Source organism: Bombina bombina, chromosome 6 (genome assembly GCF_027579735.1).
Source record: "Bombina bombina isolate aBomBom1 chromosome 6, aBomBom1.pri, whole genome shotgun sequence".
Lineage (NCBI taxonomy): Eukaryota > Metazoa > Chordata > Amphibia > Anura > Bombinatoridae > Bombina > Bombina bombina.
Window position 1 is genome coordinate 513,353,976 of NC_069504.1, and position 17,411 is coordinate 513,371,386.

A 17,411-nucleotide genomic window follows, 5' to 3' on the forward strand; every position below is an offset into this window, starting at 1 on the left:
AAAGATGTAATTTATCTATGTGCTTTTAAATTTTGATCGGAATGTCCCTTTTAATTTATTAAATAACTTAAATACAATTTAATCAATGAAAATCTTTCTCTCATCTCCATTTTTGGCAAAAGGGTATTTCCTTCATATGGGAAAGTGTTTAGCCCCAACGTAATAGGCTGTCTAGCCTTTGTACACCCTGACATCCATAAGCCCCTTTTGGAAATAGTATGCTCAAGTAATATTATAGACTTAAAATAACTCTAATCTTTATCGCTATTCTAAACACATATTTACGTTGTTCATATTAATAATTGGCAAAATGGATATAAAGGAAATGTTTGCTTGTAGTGAACATTTTACTTTAGCAAACTCCAATATCCAACTCGTTCATTGTGCTGGTAATAAGTAGATTATATTTTCTAACAAAATATCCTTTTGTTTTATCACCCATTTCAATAATGCATTTTTAAAAAGTATTTTTTACACAATGTTTCAGACTTTGGCTAAGATAAATAATGATGATAAAATATTCCAGCCCGAAGATAAATTGTAATTAATGTGCTATGAGGGACCAGCATTAAGTAATGTCTACCGTTTTTGTTGTTGTTATTAATTCATAGTCAAACTTTATCCCAATTTAATTTTTCCTGACCAAATTCTTATCAAGTTGCTTTAAAGTCACAGTAAATACCCAGCTCTATTTGGGTTTTCAAAATAGGGAAGCAAAGCAAGAACTAAAGACAGTTGTGCAGCTGTCACTAACAACAGTGGGTCAAGAGCCATCACACTGAAGCTGGGACATGAAACCCAAATTTTTTTTCTTTCATGATTTAGAAAGATCATGCAATTTTAAAGAACTTTCCAATTTACTTCTATTTTCTAATTTGCTTCATTCTATTGATATCCTTTGTTGAAAAGCATATATAAATAGGCTCAGTAGCTGCTGATTGGTGGCTTAACATAGATGCCTCTTGTGATAGGCTCATCCATGTGCATTGCTATTTCTTTAACAAAGGAGATCTAAAGAATGAAGCAAATTAAATAATAGAAGTAAACTGGAAGTAAACTGGAATGTTGTTTTGTAACTGTTTTTTAAGTCTCCAATGAAGTAGTTGAAGGTGTTAAAATTATATGATTTAATATTATAAGTTAAGTAAAACACTGGCATTCTAAAACCTTAGCCAGTCACTATCAATGATGAATTAATTCATTATCACCTAGATTGCGAGTTTTGTGTTACGTGGAAGTACGGCTTTTAACGCTGAAAAATTGGCTATTACGCTGGAATGGCCAGGAACGCATATTATGAGTCATGTCGGTATAGCTATACTGCAAACATTTTAGCCTGTAATGCAACGTCCATTCCGCACTCAAAAAATTACGTTTTTGTGTGGGATTTTCATAGCGCCGGTATTAGAGGTTGTGCGTTCAGGCTAAAATGCTTGCGTTATGCTCTATCCCGACACGAGCCATACCACCATCTGAGAGCAGTAGTTATGGATTTTGCGTAACAAAAATGTTTCACAAAACTCATAACTAAAGTGTTACAAAGTACACTAACACCCATAAACTACCTATTAACCCCTAAACAGCCCTACCTTCCCACATCACAAACACTATATTAAACCTATTAACCCCTAATCTGCCACCCACTCACATCGCGACTATGAAATAAAGTTATTAACTCCTAATCTCCCGCCCACCCACATTGCCAACACTATTTAAATATATTAACCCCTAAATCGCTGTTCCCCGAGATAGCCAACACTGATAAAAGTCATTAAACCCTAATCCGCCACTCCCGAACATCGCCGACACCTAAATAAACCTATTAACCCCTAAACCGCCAACCCCCCACATCGCCAACACTATAATAAAGTATTAACCCCTAAACCTCCAGCCCCCCACATAGTAACTACTAAACTAAAAATATTAACCCTTAGACCACTGCCCTTCCCCACATCACAACACACAAAATTAAACTATTAACCCCTAAACAAGAAGCAAAATCCTACAAGACAAAGAGAAAGGAGGTGCCTATGGTGTAGTATCATAAGAAACAAAGAGCGGGTAAGCAAAACATAAAGCTGGGTACTCACAAAGGACATTGCACATCCAGGGCAATAACGAACAAACCGAGGCTTCAGAGCTGCTTGGCTGACACGCACTCAGGCAGACGGCAGAGCCGTGGATGGGCTTGTCTATGATGAAGTCTCCAAACCAGGAGGAACACGGCCAATAGGATGGTAGTACCTATGATAGGTGTATCAATGCAGATTTAGTACAGATGGCAAAAGCTATTCTCAATGAACATAGCAATTCAGAGCAAGGTACGTTAGCACAGCAACCCATTTCTTGGCACAGGTTGCCGTTTCATCAGGCTGTATAACAAATAAAGTACCTTGCTCCATTTAAACCTACAACTAACCAATGGGAATATAGGAATATCACACACCCACTAATGCATCGTACCCAATTGTGCGGGGAAAGAAATGAATATAACCAATGGTATAATGAAATACATAAGTGAGTGTGAAATAAGCTGTAAGTAACAATAATAATAACAAGATAAGCAAATAAAAATATATGTATAAATATAGGTATACAATGTGTTGGATTAAAATAAACACATACATATAACAATGTGTAACAATGTGTTGGATTATTATTATCATTGTTATTTAATGTACCTTGCTCTGCATTGCTATGTTCATGGAGAATAGCTTTTGCCATCTGTACTAAATCTGCATCACGTAGACCTATCGTAGGACATTGCTTCTGGTCATCATTGTTTTCCAAGAGTGCAGCCTGCCGTTACACACGGCTTTCTGGACATTTTGAGGATCATTTGTATTTGATTTGATGAGTTTATTTATTATTTTGTGGTTCTTTAAATTAAATTTTTGATATATTGCATATTTGTTTTTACTGCATATTTGAATAGATATTTCTCCTAGGATTTTTGTTAACTTTTTATCACTATCTAGTTTGGTGATCATTATTGTCGCACCTCCTTTACACAATATTTGTATTTTATTGTGGGTTTTATTAACCCCTAAGCCTAACACCCCCCTAACTTTAAATTAAAATCACAACTATAACTATATTTAAATAAATAAAAACTTACCTGTGAAATCAAAATAAACCTAACATTAAACTATAAATTAACCTAACATAACTATTCTAATAAAAAAAAAAAAAATACTACCGATTAAAACATCGAAATTGCAAATTTAAAAAAACCTAACAATACGAAAAAAAAATAAAAAATCTAAAATTACAAAAAATAATAAACACTAAATTATGAAAAATAAAAAGCACTAAGCTTACAAAATATAATAAACGAAATTATCAAAAATAAAAACAATTACGCCTAATCTAATAGCCCTATAAAAATAAAAAAGCCCCCCCAAAATAAAAACACCCCCTAACCTACAATAAACTACCAATAAGCCCTTAAAAAGGGCCTTTTGTAGTGCATTGCATTGTTAAACAGCTCTTTTACCTGTAAAAAAAAATACAAAGTCCCCCCAACAGTAAAACCCACCACCCAAATAATCCCCCAAAATAAAAAACCTAACTCTAAAAAATCCTTAACTACCCATTGCCCCTAATGGGGCATTTATATGGGCATTGCCCTTAAAGAGGCATTCAGCTCTTTTTCACTGCCCTTAAAAGGGCATTCAGCTCTTTTTCAAGTGCCCATCCCTAATCTAAAAAAAAAAACCACCCAAAATGTTTTTTAAAAAAAACCTAACACTAACCCCATTAAATCTACTCACGGTTCCTGAAGTCCAGACATCCATCTTCATCCAGGCAGCGACACCTTCATCCATCTCGGGGACATCTTCTATCTTCCCAGCAGCGCCATACACTGAAGATGAATGCAAGGTAGCCATTTCAAAATGGCGTACCTTGCATTCCTATTGGCTGATTTGACTCTTCAAATTCAGAACAGCTAATAGAATGAGAGCCTCTGAAATCTATTGGCTGTTTAAAACACTCAATAGGATGAGAGCTACTGAAATACTATTGGCGGATTTGAACAGCCAATAGGATTTCAGTAGCTCTCATCCTATTGGCTGTTTTGAACAGCGGACATTTAACATGTCTGTGAGTAGATTTTATGGGGTTAGTGTTAGGTTTTTTTGGGGGTGTTTTGGGTGTGTTTTTTTTGTTAGAAAAAGAAAAAAATCTGAATGCTGAAAATACTGAATTTAAAGACAATGCCCATACAATTGACCTTTAGGGGCAATGAGTAGTTTAGGATTTTTTAAAGTTAGGTTTTTTTATTTTGGGGGGTTGGTTGGGTGGTAGGTTTTACTATTGGGGGGACTTTGTATTTTTTTACAGGTAAAAGAGCTGTTTAACTTAGGGTAATGCCCTACAAAAGGCCCTTTTAAGGGCTATTGGTAGATTATTGTAGGTTAAGGGTTGTTTTTATTTTGGGGGGGCTTTTTTATTTTTATAGGGCTATTAGATTAGGTGTAATTGTTTTTATTTTTGTAAGCTTAATGTTTTTTATTTTTCGTAATTTAGTTTTTATTTTATTTGCAATTTTAGATTTTTAATTTTTTTCGTAGTGTTAGGTTTTTTAAAATTTGTAATTTAGATGTTTTAATTGGTAGTATTTTTTTATTTTATTAGAATAGTTATGTTAGGTTAACCCTTTAAGGACAAGGCCATTTTTCAATTTCTTTCCCTTAAAGGGACACTGAAGCCAAAAATTTTCAGTCGTGATTCAGATAGAGCATGAAATTTTAAGCAACTTTCTAATTTACTCCTATTATCAAATTTTCTTCATTCTCTTGGTATCTTTATTTAAAATGCAAGAATGTAAGTTTAGATGCCGGCCCATTTTTTGTAAACAACCTGGGTTGTTCTTGCTGATTGGTGGATAAATTAATCCACTAATAAAAAAGGGCTGGCCAGAGTCTGAACAAAAAAAAAGCCTAGATGCCTTCTCTTTCAAATAAAAATAGCAAGAGAACGAAGAAAAATTGATAAATAGGAGTAAATTAGAAAGTTGCTTAAAATTACACGCTCTATCTGAATCACGAAAGAAAACATTTGGGTTGTGTCCCTTTAATGACCAGGGCTATTTTTACATTTCTGCGGTGTTTGTGTTTAGCTGTAATTTTTCTCTTGCTCTTTTACTGTACCCACACATTATATACCGTTTTTCTCGCCATTAAATTGACTTTCTAAAGATACCATTATTTTCATCATATCTTATAATTTACCATAAAAAAATGCTAAAATATGATGAAAAAAATGGAAAAAACACACTTTTTCTAACTTTGACCCCAAAAATCTGTTGCACATCTACAACCACCAAAAAAAACACCCACGCTAAATAGTTTCTAAATTTTGTCCTGAGTTTAGAAATAGCAAATGTTTACTTGTTCTTTGCTTTTTTGCAAGTTATAGGGCAATAAATACAAGTAGCGCTTTGCTATTTTTAAACCATTTTTGTTTTTAAATTGCTATAGTTACATTGAAACACTGATATCTGCCAGGAATCCCTGAATATCCCTTGACATGTATATATTTTTTTTTAGTAGACAACCCAAAGTATTTATCTAGGCCCATTTTGGTATATTTCATGCCACCATTTCACCGCCAAATGCGATCAAATAAAAAAAATTGTTCACTTTTTTACAAACTTTTTCACAAACTTTAGGTTTCTCACTGAAATTATTTACAAACAGCTCGTGCAATTATGGCATAAATGGTTGTAAATGCTTCTCTGGGATCCCCTTTGTTCAGAAATAGCACTACTTTTTGTTTTTTTTTAGAAGGCCACTAAATGTCACTGCGCACCACATTTGTATTAGACCCAGCAGTGAAGGGGTTAATTAGGTAGTTTATAGGGAGCTTGTAAGGTTAATTTTAGCTTTAGGGTAATGTAGTAGACAACCCAAAGTATTGATCTAGGCCCATTTTGATATATTTTATGCCACCATTTTACTGCCAAATGCGATAAAAAAAAAAAAAAACATTTACTCTTTCACTAACTTTGGGTTTCTCACTGAAATTATTTACAAACAACTTTTGCAATTATGGCACAAATAGTTGTAAATACTTCTCTGGGATCCCCTTTGTTCAGAATTAGCAGACATATATGGCTTTGGCGTTGCTTTTTGGTAATTATATAGAAGGCAGCTAAATGCCTCTTATGCCCAGGAGTGACGGGATTAATTAGGTAACTTGAAGGATTAATTTTAGCTTTAGTGTAGAGATCAGCCTCCCACCTGACACATCCTTCCCAAATAGCTCTCTTCCCTCCCCCACGGCACAATTTTCCCTGCCATCTTAAGTACTGGCAGAAAGTTTGGTTTTTAAAAAAAATAAAAAAAAATAAAAAAAAAATAATATTCAAATGTTTAAGATCCCCCCAACCTCCTTGATACCCCCAAATAGCTCTCTAGCCCTCCCCCACTAACTATTTGCCACCATTTTGCAATAATATTTGGCCTTTTTTAAAAAAAAAAAAACAACACTTTTTCTGTAGTTTAGCTGCCCCCCCCATACCATACCCCCCTCCCAGATCCGTTTTCAGATTTGTTTTTCCCTCCTCTGCCATCTGCCATCCGCCACCCACCACCCTCTCCCACAACTTACATTGTGCTCCCGCGCGCACATGACAGGCATTTCCCATTGCTGGCCTGAAGCTTACCAGCGATGGTCCGCCCACCTGCCTCCCTGCAGCTGCTCCCACCCACAAACGATCGGCACCATCGCTGGCCGATGCAGAGAGGGCCACAGAGTGGCCCTCTCTGCATCAGTGTGCCAAAAAAGGTATTGTAGTGATGCCTCAATATCAAGGCATCACAGCAATACCTTGAAAGCGAAATCGTTTCCAGCTGCTTGAAACCCCTAACGTTGTACAATGTACGTCGCTAGTCTTTAAAGACCAGTTTGTGTCTGACGTACCCTGTACGATGTGTGTCGTTAAGGGGTTAATTTATAGTTTAATGTTAGGTTTATTTCTATTTCACAGGTAAGTTTTTATTTATTTAAATATAGTTATATTGTAATTTTAATTTAAAATTAGGGGGGTGTTAGGTTTAGGGGTTAATAGCTTAATTTATTGTTTTGTGATGTGGGGAGGGCTGGTGGTTTAGGGGTTAATAGGTTTATTTAGTAGTGGTGATGTGGGAGTCCGGAGGTTTATTGGTTAGTTATTTAATTTAGTGTTGGCGATGTCGGGAGCGGGGGACTAGGGGTTAATAACTTTTATTAGTGTCGGCAATGTTGGGGGCGGCGGATTAGGGGTGTTTAAACTAGGGGTTTATGTTAGGGTGTTAGGTTTAAACGTAACTTTTATTTCCCTATAGACATCAATGGGGTTGTGTTACAGAGTTTTTTCATTCCGGACTTCAGGTGTTAGGTTTTTTTCTAACATTCTCTTCCCATTGATGTCTATGGGGAAAGCGTGCATGAGCACGTCAAATCAGCCCTTGGATTTTGTGCGGTATGGAGCTTAACACCACCATATTGCATGCACAAGGAGGCTTTTCAGTAACTCGTAATTTTTTTGCCGTTAGTTTCACACCCTATTTAGTGCAAAACTCGTAATCTAGGCGTATGTGTCATATTTCACTTTTTCTATGGCCACTTATCTTTTGTTTTCATGGAGCTCTCTGAAAACCTACGCCAATATCTGCCCCAAATTCTAATAAGCTTGTTTCTTTAAAATGGTAACCCAGATGGTAAAAAAGATGGTAACCCAGAAATACAGAAAACAGAGTAACCTATAAGTGCTATTTTCTAATTGATTCTGTGGTTTCACTTATTGACTTTAATAGCTTTGAAATCAATAATCAATGCAGCTAAAGCTGTTTTTCAGTATTTCTTGGGGAATTCTTTAAATGATTAGAACCCATGTCAATAGAAGAACATTCAATGTCATGCTTTCATTACAATATGCTATTAAATCTAAATTGTCATCATTTGGAACATTATTGCAAAATAACTTTGCCATCAGAAAATACATTATTCAGCATAATTCTTTGATTTCTCCACATTTCTACCCCTAAAAATTTTTTTTTTTTCTTCCCCTGAATTATTCTAAAATAATTTATATAAATTTGTCTATTTGCTGTTTAAATCTAAATCTTTTCTCTGTTCAAAAAAAATTCAAAATGACATGAAATACAGATTTGCAAACTATAAAGTTGTTTACAGTAAAAGAGTGTACCAGGAACAAAACCACTTAACGCTCCAAGTATAGAAAGAATTAAATGAGTATTAAATCCTAATTACTGCAAGATGTATATTTTATGCATGAGTAAAACAGAAATTTTTTAAACTCTAAATACTAAAGTATCCAACATTTCACTTAACTCAGGTTCTATAAACTTAAAAAATAGAGATCATTCTTTATGGATCAAACCCTCACAAAACAACAGAGATGTTCAATTTGAAGGCAATTTCCTACTTGTTGCTAAGTGAATGGCTTTTTACTACTCTGAATTGTGCAAATATGCCAGCTGAAGCTTTCAGCAAAAAATAATGTTTGATCATGTCATCTCACATTAAACTGTTGGTGTGTTTATCCTTAAAGGAACACTAAACACCTTGTAATCACACCACATTTCTATTGACTTGCTATAGAAAAAAATAATAGACAAGTATAAACATTTTAAAAACAAATTAGCATCTTGTTTGTTGCAATTGTTTTTAAGAAAATAAACTCCAACTACTACTTGCCTTATTTGGAGAAAACAATTAGTGCGTGTTTCTAGAGAAGACAAGGCTAGCCACAATCATTATGTTAGTATTAACCATATTGTTTTGCAGTTGTTATCTTATGAAGCCAATTAGGGAGTGATACATATAAAGGATAGCCTGGAGCAGTGTGCAATTCCAGTTCTGAGATTTAGAAACATTTCAGAACTAAATTACCTGAAAGGTAATTATTGTTTCCATGTGATAACTATTATAACATTATGGTTTTCTGATGGTTCTATATATCGGCCAAATTGCAATATGGTGCAAATAATAAGGTGTTACATTAACTAAGTGCTGGTTTATGGATTAACAGCATTTGCATGTACATAAAAATTATTTAACTTAATTACCTTAATCACAATTGATAGGGAACAATATTTTCGGCTCTTTTTCAGGCCAAAATGGCTACTTTTTAATTTGACATGAGCACCATAAGGCGATTTCAGCTAATTCTCACACTTAAAAATCAGATCCTTAACAGAAATTTTATTTTCAATATAGACCTGGAAATGTCTCTGTGATTACAAATTTTTTTCCGGGTCACTATTCAACATTTTTTTTATATAATTTTTGGATTAGTGAATTAATTACCTCTAGGCAATTGATAGAGCATTTTGGACATCTTTAACACAATGTCACTGCTATTTACAAACAGACTATTTGCTTGCACATATATTAACTGGTTCGATGCACATGGCAAGGATGTCTCGTCATGCTTATCGCGGCCTGTGCGAGCATGATGATACATCCTCATCATGCAGGGGGATTGCCCATCAGAACTTATTCTTGGCGATCCCACACACTACAGGCTAGGGATTGTTGGTGGCCTAGAGTGCGACTTCCTATGCCATCAGGTGTGGTGATGTTACAAAGGGGTGTCTCTATTGCTGTAAAGGGAGCTGAATAAGGGAGGTAATTTAAATCCCTTTATCTCAGCTTCCTTATTAGCTACAAATGATCAAGATCCCTCATTTGAAAGATAATTACCCCTACACAAGGTTTTACTCCTAATGATAGCTTTATGCATATATAATAAAACATACAAAATGTATTTAGAGCGGACAAGTCCCATAAAAAAACAATATATATTTTATATAAATATATATATATATATATATATATATATATATATATATATATATATATATATATATTCTTATTGTTTGTATACCCAGGTGATCACTCTAGTTACAGCAATCATCTAGCAAAAAAAGGTGCTTTTATTTCTACTCTGGCACAAGCGTCCCCTCTAGTTTTTATTACAACCCCCATAAGATAGTATGGACCCCTCAAGCAACTTTAATTGTGATTGATAATAATTTAGCAAGGTGATCACAGAAGTCACCTGACTATTTCCAATTTATTTACTAAAATTATAACACACACACACACACATATATATATATATATATATATATATATATATATATATATACTGTATATATATATATATATATATATATATATATATATATATATATATATATATAATATTTTTTTTACAGCTTTCTAATCTGCAATGAAATATACATATAATAATTGTATATTTTGAATAGCAGTAAAGGAATATGAAACCCAAATGTTTTCTTTCATGATTCAGATAGAGCACGCAATTTTAAGCAACCTAACCTTCTAATTTACTCCTATTATCAATTTTTCTTCATTCTCTCTGTATCTTTATTTGAAAAGGCTTGAATGTAAGCTTAGGAGTCTACCCATTTTTGGTTCAGTACCCTGGGTAGTGCTTGCTGATTAGTGACTACATTTAGACACCAATCAGCAAGCGCTACTCAGGTACTAAACCAAAAATGTGCCGGCTCCTAAGCTTACATTCCAGCTTTTTCAAATAAAGATACCAAGAGAACAAAGAAAAATTGATAATAGGAGCAAATTTGAAAGTTACTTAAAATTGTGTGCTCTATTTGAATCTTGAAAGTTTAATTTTAACTAGACTATCCCTTTAAATAAAACTGTATAATTTGTGTTTATTGAGCATTTAAGCATTGCTGGTTTGCAACAGTACAACATTTTTCAATCGCTTACATACCCTATTGTTGTGAACCCCAATCTTTATTTATGGACAATATATAGAAACATTTATAACTTTCTTCATCCTCCCAGACTTTCATACTAACAAGATGACTTTGTCCCCAGTAATAAGAAGACCTAATGTAATTGATCAAAGCAAACATATGTTTAACATGAATCACTGAGACATGTTGTTGGAATCAACATTACTCAGGTTTTTGAAAAACAGATGCTAATTGTTTCCCAGCATGTTAATGGCAATTCAATAGCTGCAGTATTATTTTACTTAAAAAATAAATGGCTATCATTTCCTGTTATACAATCACTCACATTTTTTTTTTTTTTATAAATGTTGTAATGTGTGACAAAAATGTTTAAAGTTTTTTTTTTTTAAATTATAAGTTGTTAAAACATACATTTATCTAGCATTAAACATAAATAAAAAGTAATTTAATATCTGAGAATTTCCAAACTCTGAAGTACACATAATTCAATAAACTAAAACAAAAATATCAGCATTTTACATTTCTAAAAATATATTTGTCTCATAAAAATGATATGCATTGCTATTTATTGCCACAGAGAGAAATTATAATGATGGAAACAATATGACTTAATGATAAATCGTTCTGTTCCTAGTTTAAAAAAATGAGGAATTTCCTCTTCAATGCATTTATTTTGGTTATATGTGATATAAATTCCCTAACCCCATTTAAGTTATTTACTTGGCATTTCTACAGGATGAAAACAGTGATATCTGGGAGATGTTTTGGTTTTGCAATATATACTGTACCTCATATGAAAGTGGTATAATAAAAATAAATAAAAAATAAAAAAATACTTTTAAAATGTTTTTTTTTTCCAAAATACAAACTTTAAAAAAAAGAATTACCTGGTAGATAATGCTCCACTAAGATGTATGATAATTGTAACCAAGGTTGCTGATTTTTTTCCAAGAAATCTTTGATTACTGACTTCTGTATGAGATGCATTTAGCATAAAATGTGAGATCTAATTCATAAACACCTTAAAGAGTAATGCAAATGACCGCTTCCATAACACCTAGTGACTTGACCTTAGGTTATGACTGAAGCATCTCCATCATCCTGTGTTTCATGAATAGCCCCTTGCAAATATTATTTCTGTTTGTATTTCTTTGTTTGTTTTTTAACCTTAAAGGGACACTGAACCCAAATTTTTTCTTTTGTGATTCAGATAGAGCATGAAATTTTAAGCAACTTAGTAATTTACTCATATTATCAAATGTTCTTTATTCTCTTGGTATCTTTATTTGAAATGCAAGAATGTAAGTTTAGATGCCGGCCCATTTTTGGTGAACAACCTAGGTTGTCCTTGCTGATTGGTGGATAAATTCATCCACCAATCAAAAACTGCTGTCCAGAGTCCTGAACCAAGAAAAAAGCTTAGATGCCTTCTTTTTTTTATATAAAGATAGCAAGAGAATGAAGAAACATTGATAATAGGAGTAAATTAGAAAGTTGCTTAAAATTGCATGCTCTATCTGAATCACAAAAGAAAAATGTTGGGTTCAGTGTCCCTTTAAATCAATTCTATCTAGCAAATCCATCTCCATTACTATTAATTAATAATAATAATAATAATAGTTATTCTCCATACTCAACAGTTATATAATAGTTTTAATAAATCCATAGATGGGTAACTGATGAAGTTTTCTCCCACATGTCAGAGTTGTTACGGCAATCACATATGACATTTCACACGAAAAAGCCATGCTTTGTTTGTTTTGTTTTATATATGAGTGCCTTGATGCAAAGATGATCAAGATTTATAGATATTAACTTAAATATTAAAATGCTTAAAATGTGTAAAATAGATTTCCCAATAAACATATAAAATAAAATTCAATCGTTATAAAAATAAAATTCAGAGAAAAGTTGTTTTTATGTTTCTTACTTTGATTGATATGACAAAAGGAGGAGGTTTATACATGCATTCATTTTGAGTGACTTGATACTTGACAGTTTTATTGTTCTCTTAAAGGGACAGTCTACTCCAGAATTGTTATTGTTTAAAAAGATAGATAACCATTTATTACCCATTCCCCAGTTTTGCATAACCAACACAGTTATAATAATACACGTTTTACCTCTGTGATTACCTTGTATCTAAGCTTCTGCAAACTGCCCCCTTATTTCAGTTCTTTTGACAAACTTGCATTTCAGCCAATCAGTGCTCACTCCAGGGTAACTTCACATGCATGAGCTTAATGTTAGCTATATGAAACACATGAACTAACGCCCTCTAGTGGCGAAAAGCTGTCAAAATGCATTTAGATTAGAGGCGGCCTTCAAGGTCTAAGAAATTTGCATATGAACATCCTAGGTTTAGCTTTCAAATAAGAATACCAAGAGAAAACAATCAAAATTGATGATAAAAGTAAATTGGAAAGTTGTTTAAAATTACATGCTCTATTTGAATCATCAACATTTTTTTTGGACTTGACTGTCCCTTTAATATACTTTTTACCGCTATGAATTCCTTGTATCTAAGCCTCTGCAGACTGTCCTCTTATTTCAGTTCATTTGACAGACTTGCATTTTTGCCAATCAGTGCTGACTCCTAGGTAAATCAACAGGAGTGAGAACAATGCTATCTATTTGGCACACATGAACTAATGCTAAAACTGTCCAAATGCACTGAGAAAAGAGACAGCCTTCAAAGGCTTAGAAATTAGCATATGAGCCTACCTAGGTTTAGCTTTCAACAAAGAATGCCAAGTGAGCAAAGAAAATTTGATAGTAAAAGTAAATTAGAAAGTTATTTAAAATTGCATGCCCTATCTGAATCATGAAGGTTTGATTTTGACTAGACTGTCCATTTAAAGGACCATTAAATACAGTAGACCTTTATAATCTACAAATGCACAAGAAAAAGACAATGCAAAAGCACTTACTCTACTCTTTCAGTAGTTTTTTTCCGAGAAATGTAAAAGATTGTTTCATTTCCATGCCTGTTGTATCATGTGACAGCTATCAGCCAATTACAAACTCTTATACGTATATACTGTGAACTTGTGCACATGATTAGCAGGAGCTAGTGTCTCAGAATATGTGCATATAAAAAGACAGAGATCAAATTGATAATGGATGTAAATTGGAAAGTTGTTTGAAATGTAATGATCTTTTTGAATAAAAAAGTTTAATTTTGACTTTAATGTCCCTTTAACAATGAGATTATGCTTGATACTACAAAACATATATTGTAATACTTGTTTTTACATCCAAGAAACACACATAATATGTTCTGCATCTTTCCTACAGCCTAATATTTCAAGAAAGATTATTTTTCTGTATGTTGTTTATATCAAATGTATGTAGTATATTATGTTAGGGATATAGCCAACTACCTAACGATACTTTCTCCCAGTGCCTTCTTGACAGATCAAGTGAACAATCTTTGCAATGCACTCCTAATGTTCATTTATTCTATGTTTTGTGCACTTGGCAGCAGGGTATAGCCAAACAGAAACCCAAATGTTTTCTTTCATGATTAAAGGGACACTGAACCCAAATTTTTTCTTTTATGATTCATATAGAGCACGCAATTTTAAGCAACTTTCTAATTTACTCCTATTATCAATTTTTCTTTGTTCTCTTGCTTTCTTTATTTGAAAAAGAAGTCATCTAAACTAAGGAGCCAGCCAATTTGTGGTTCAGCACCATGGACAGCACTTGTTTATTCGTGCTATCCAATCAGCAAGGACAACCCAGGTTGTTCACCAAAAATGGGCCGGCATCTAAACTTAAATTCTTGCTTTTCAAATAAAGATACCAAGAGAATGAAGAAAATTTGATAATAGGAGTAAATTAGAAAGTTGCTTAAAATTGCATGCTCTATCTGAATCGTGAAAGAAAAAATTTGGGTACAGTGTCCCTTTAAAGGATTACTTTCTGTTATAATTTTTAAGCTAAACAACTAACATATTAAAGTTAATAAACATTAATTAAAACCTACTGACCTATATTTTCTCCAAAACTTTATCCTGCCCACTATTTTCAGCACTGCATGTTCAAAATACTTAAACCAATAACTTTGTGTTTAAAGCACCATTTTGAAACCTAAGTATTGTAAACGGATTGGTACAGAGCAAAGGATACCCACGGAGTGGGTTTGGAAAACAATTAAATTTGCAGACAAGATTTCTGATATACGGTAGAGATATGTTAATGAAATGCTATTGATAAAAAGCGTATTTGGGGTAGTTAGTTAGTAACAGGCATAGAAAATATTTACTTACAGTGGCCCTTTAAGAAAGAGCGTGCAATTCTAAAGAACTTTCCAATTTACTTCTATTATCTAATTTGCTTCATTATATTGATATCCTTTGTTGAAAAGCATATCTAAATAGACTCAGTAGCTGTTAATTGGTGACTACACATAGATGTCTCATGTGATTGGATCACCCATGTGCATTGCTATTTCTTCAACAAAGAATATCTGAAGGATGAAGCAAATTGCAAAATAGAAGTCAATTCAATGTTGTTTAAAATTGTATTTTCTATCTGAATCATGAAAGAAAAATGTTGGGTTTCATGTCCCTTTAAGCGGATATATTGGTATGGACTGGATAGTATAGTAAGTAATAGTAAGTGCACGTGTTAGTAATGACATCACCGGGTAGAAAGAAGTGAGTTGAAAAGAGAGAAGTACCTAATTAAATTATCCATATGGACACAATCACTATAAATTATGTTATGAATCAATCCATTATTTCAGTATAATGTATATTTTATGATGTGTATATCATGCATATTACCAATAACACATATGTGTTGTCTCTGCTCTTGTATATTTCTTGCACGTACATACGTTTAAACTCTAACCTCTATTAGATCATCTGGCTTTACTACTTCTTTGAGATGACAGATCTCCCCATAAATGCTTTAAATTCTTTTAGATGAAATATATTTCATAGAGACACAGGAATGTGTACAACCTCAAAATGTAAGGTTTCATAAGGAAAAATTGGGCGTGGAAGAGAGGAGTAATTCTGTACCACGTTAACATGTCCCAAATTGGTGAATCAATTTTTCCACAGACTAGAGTGTTAACATGTTCTACTGTAGTTAAGAATGATATGGTATATAGCTGCATTTAAATTAAAAGCAAATGTACCTTCTTTTTCCCCTCTTTTAGCTTTGTTCATTAATATATACTAGAACGAAGGATCCATACAGAAATAGTTCAGTTAATAATAATGCAAGCTTTATATGAGCAGGCTATGATTCTGGTCCTTATTACTTCTGATATTTTTTACTTAGACTATAGTCCTGTATTTCAATATCCATTGAAATTACTGTTAATTTTTGGTGTTTCCTTTTGTATAGTTTTAATGAATGTGCCACCATTTAATAACCAGTGGCTTCATATAGATATATATATATATATATATATATATATATATATATATATATATATATATATATATATATATATATATATATATATATATATTTTTTTTTTTATTTTTTTTATTTTTTTTTAAAGATCAGTGCCACTTACAGTAACTTTATGAACTTTAGTAAATTTATAAACTATATGTTGATCATAAAATCCCATTATTGGCTTAGTATAAGCAAACTATAATAATTCAATTATATTGGCAGCAAAGACAAACTAATTAGCCTTGTCAGCATTTGTATGTATGCACATTACAAATCAATGCCTCTTGGTGTCAAGCAACAGCTGTGGGAGCCTGTATGACAATCAAAGGGAAGGTAATCCCCACCAGATGTTTCCTCATAAGTCTTCCATGCCTTAATCATGCAACTTGCTGTCTGTGAGCATAGCTAGGAAGGAAACAGTTACCAGAGTGAGGTTTACTATGCCTTGGAAGGATCATCGATTAACAAATTCAGTGTGAATCTTAGAAAAGGTGCTGCTGCTTCCTGTACTAAATAAATTGCTAATGATTAGTATTTAATTTTAGTGGCAGAAACGTTGTACTTCATTAAAGGGACATAAAAGCAGTAAGTTAATTTTAGTGGCAGAAACGTTGTACTTCATTAAAGGGACATAAAAGCAGTAAGCATGTTTCCATAATAGCTTTTTTAATGCTTTGTTTAAAAAATATCATAATTAAAGTGATATCCTATCCAAAATGCAGGTCATTGTCAGCACTCAGATTACCCCGAGTAAACTGCATGTGCTCATGGGTCATGGAACAGTGGGTTGTGGGCACATTCATAGGGGCCCATTTATAAAGCTCTGTATGGAGCTTGAAGGGCCGTGTTTCTGGCGAGTCTTCAGGTTCGCCAGAAACACCAGTTATGAAGCAGCGGTCTAAAGACTGCTGCTCCATAACCTGTTTGCCTGCTCTGAGGAGGCGGACAGAGATTGCGTGAAATCAACCCAATCCAATACGATTGGTTTGATTGACACCCCCCTGCTGGTGGCCGATTAGCCGTGAATCTGCAGGGGGCGGCATTGCACCAGCAGTTTACAAGAGCTGCTGGTGCAATGCTGAATGCGGAGAGCGTATTGCTCTCCGCATTTAGTGATCTCTGTCGGACATGGTCCACTGATCGGATCATTTCGAACAGGCATTTAATAACTAGGGCCAATAGGCTTCACTTTAGCAGTAACCATTTTATGCTGAAGCATCTTTGCAAACT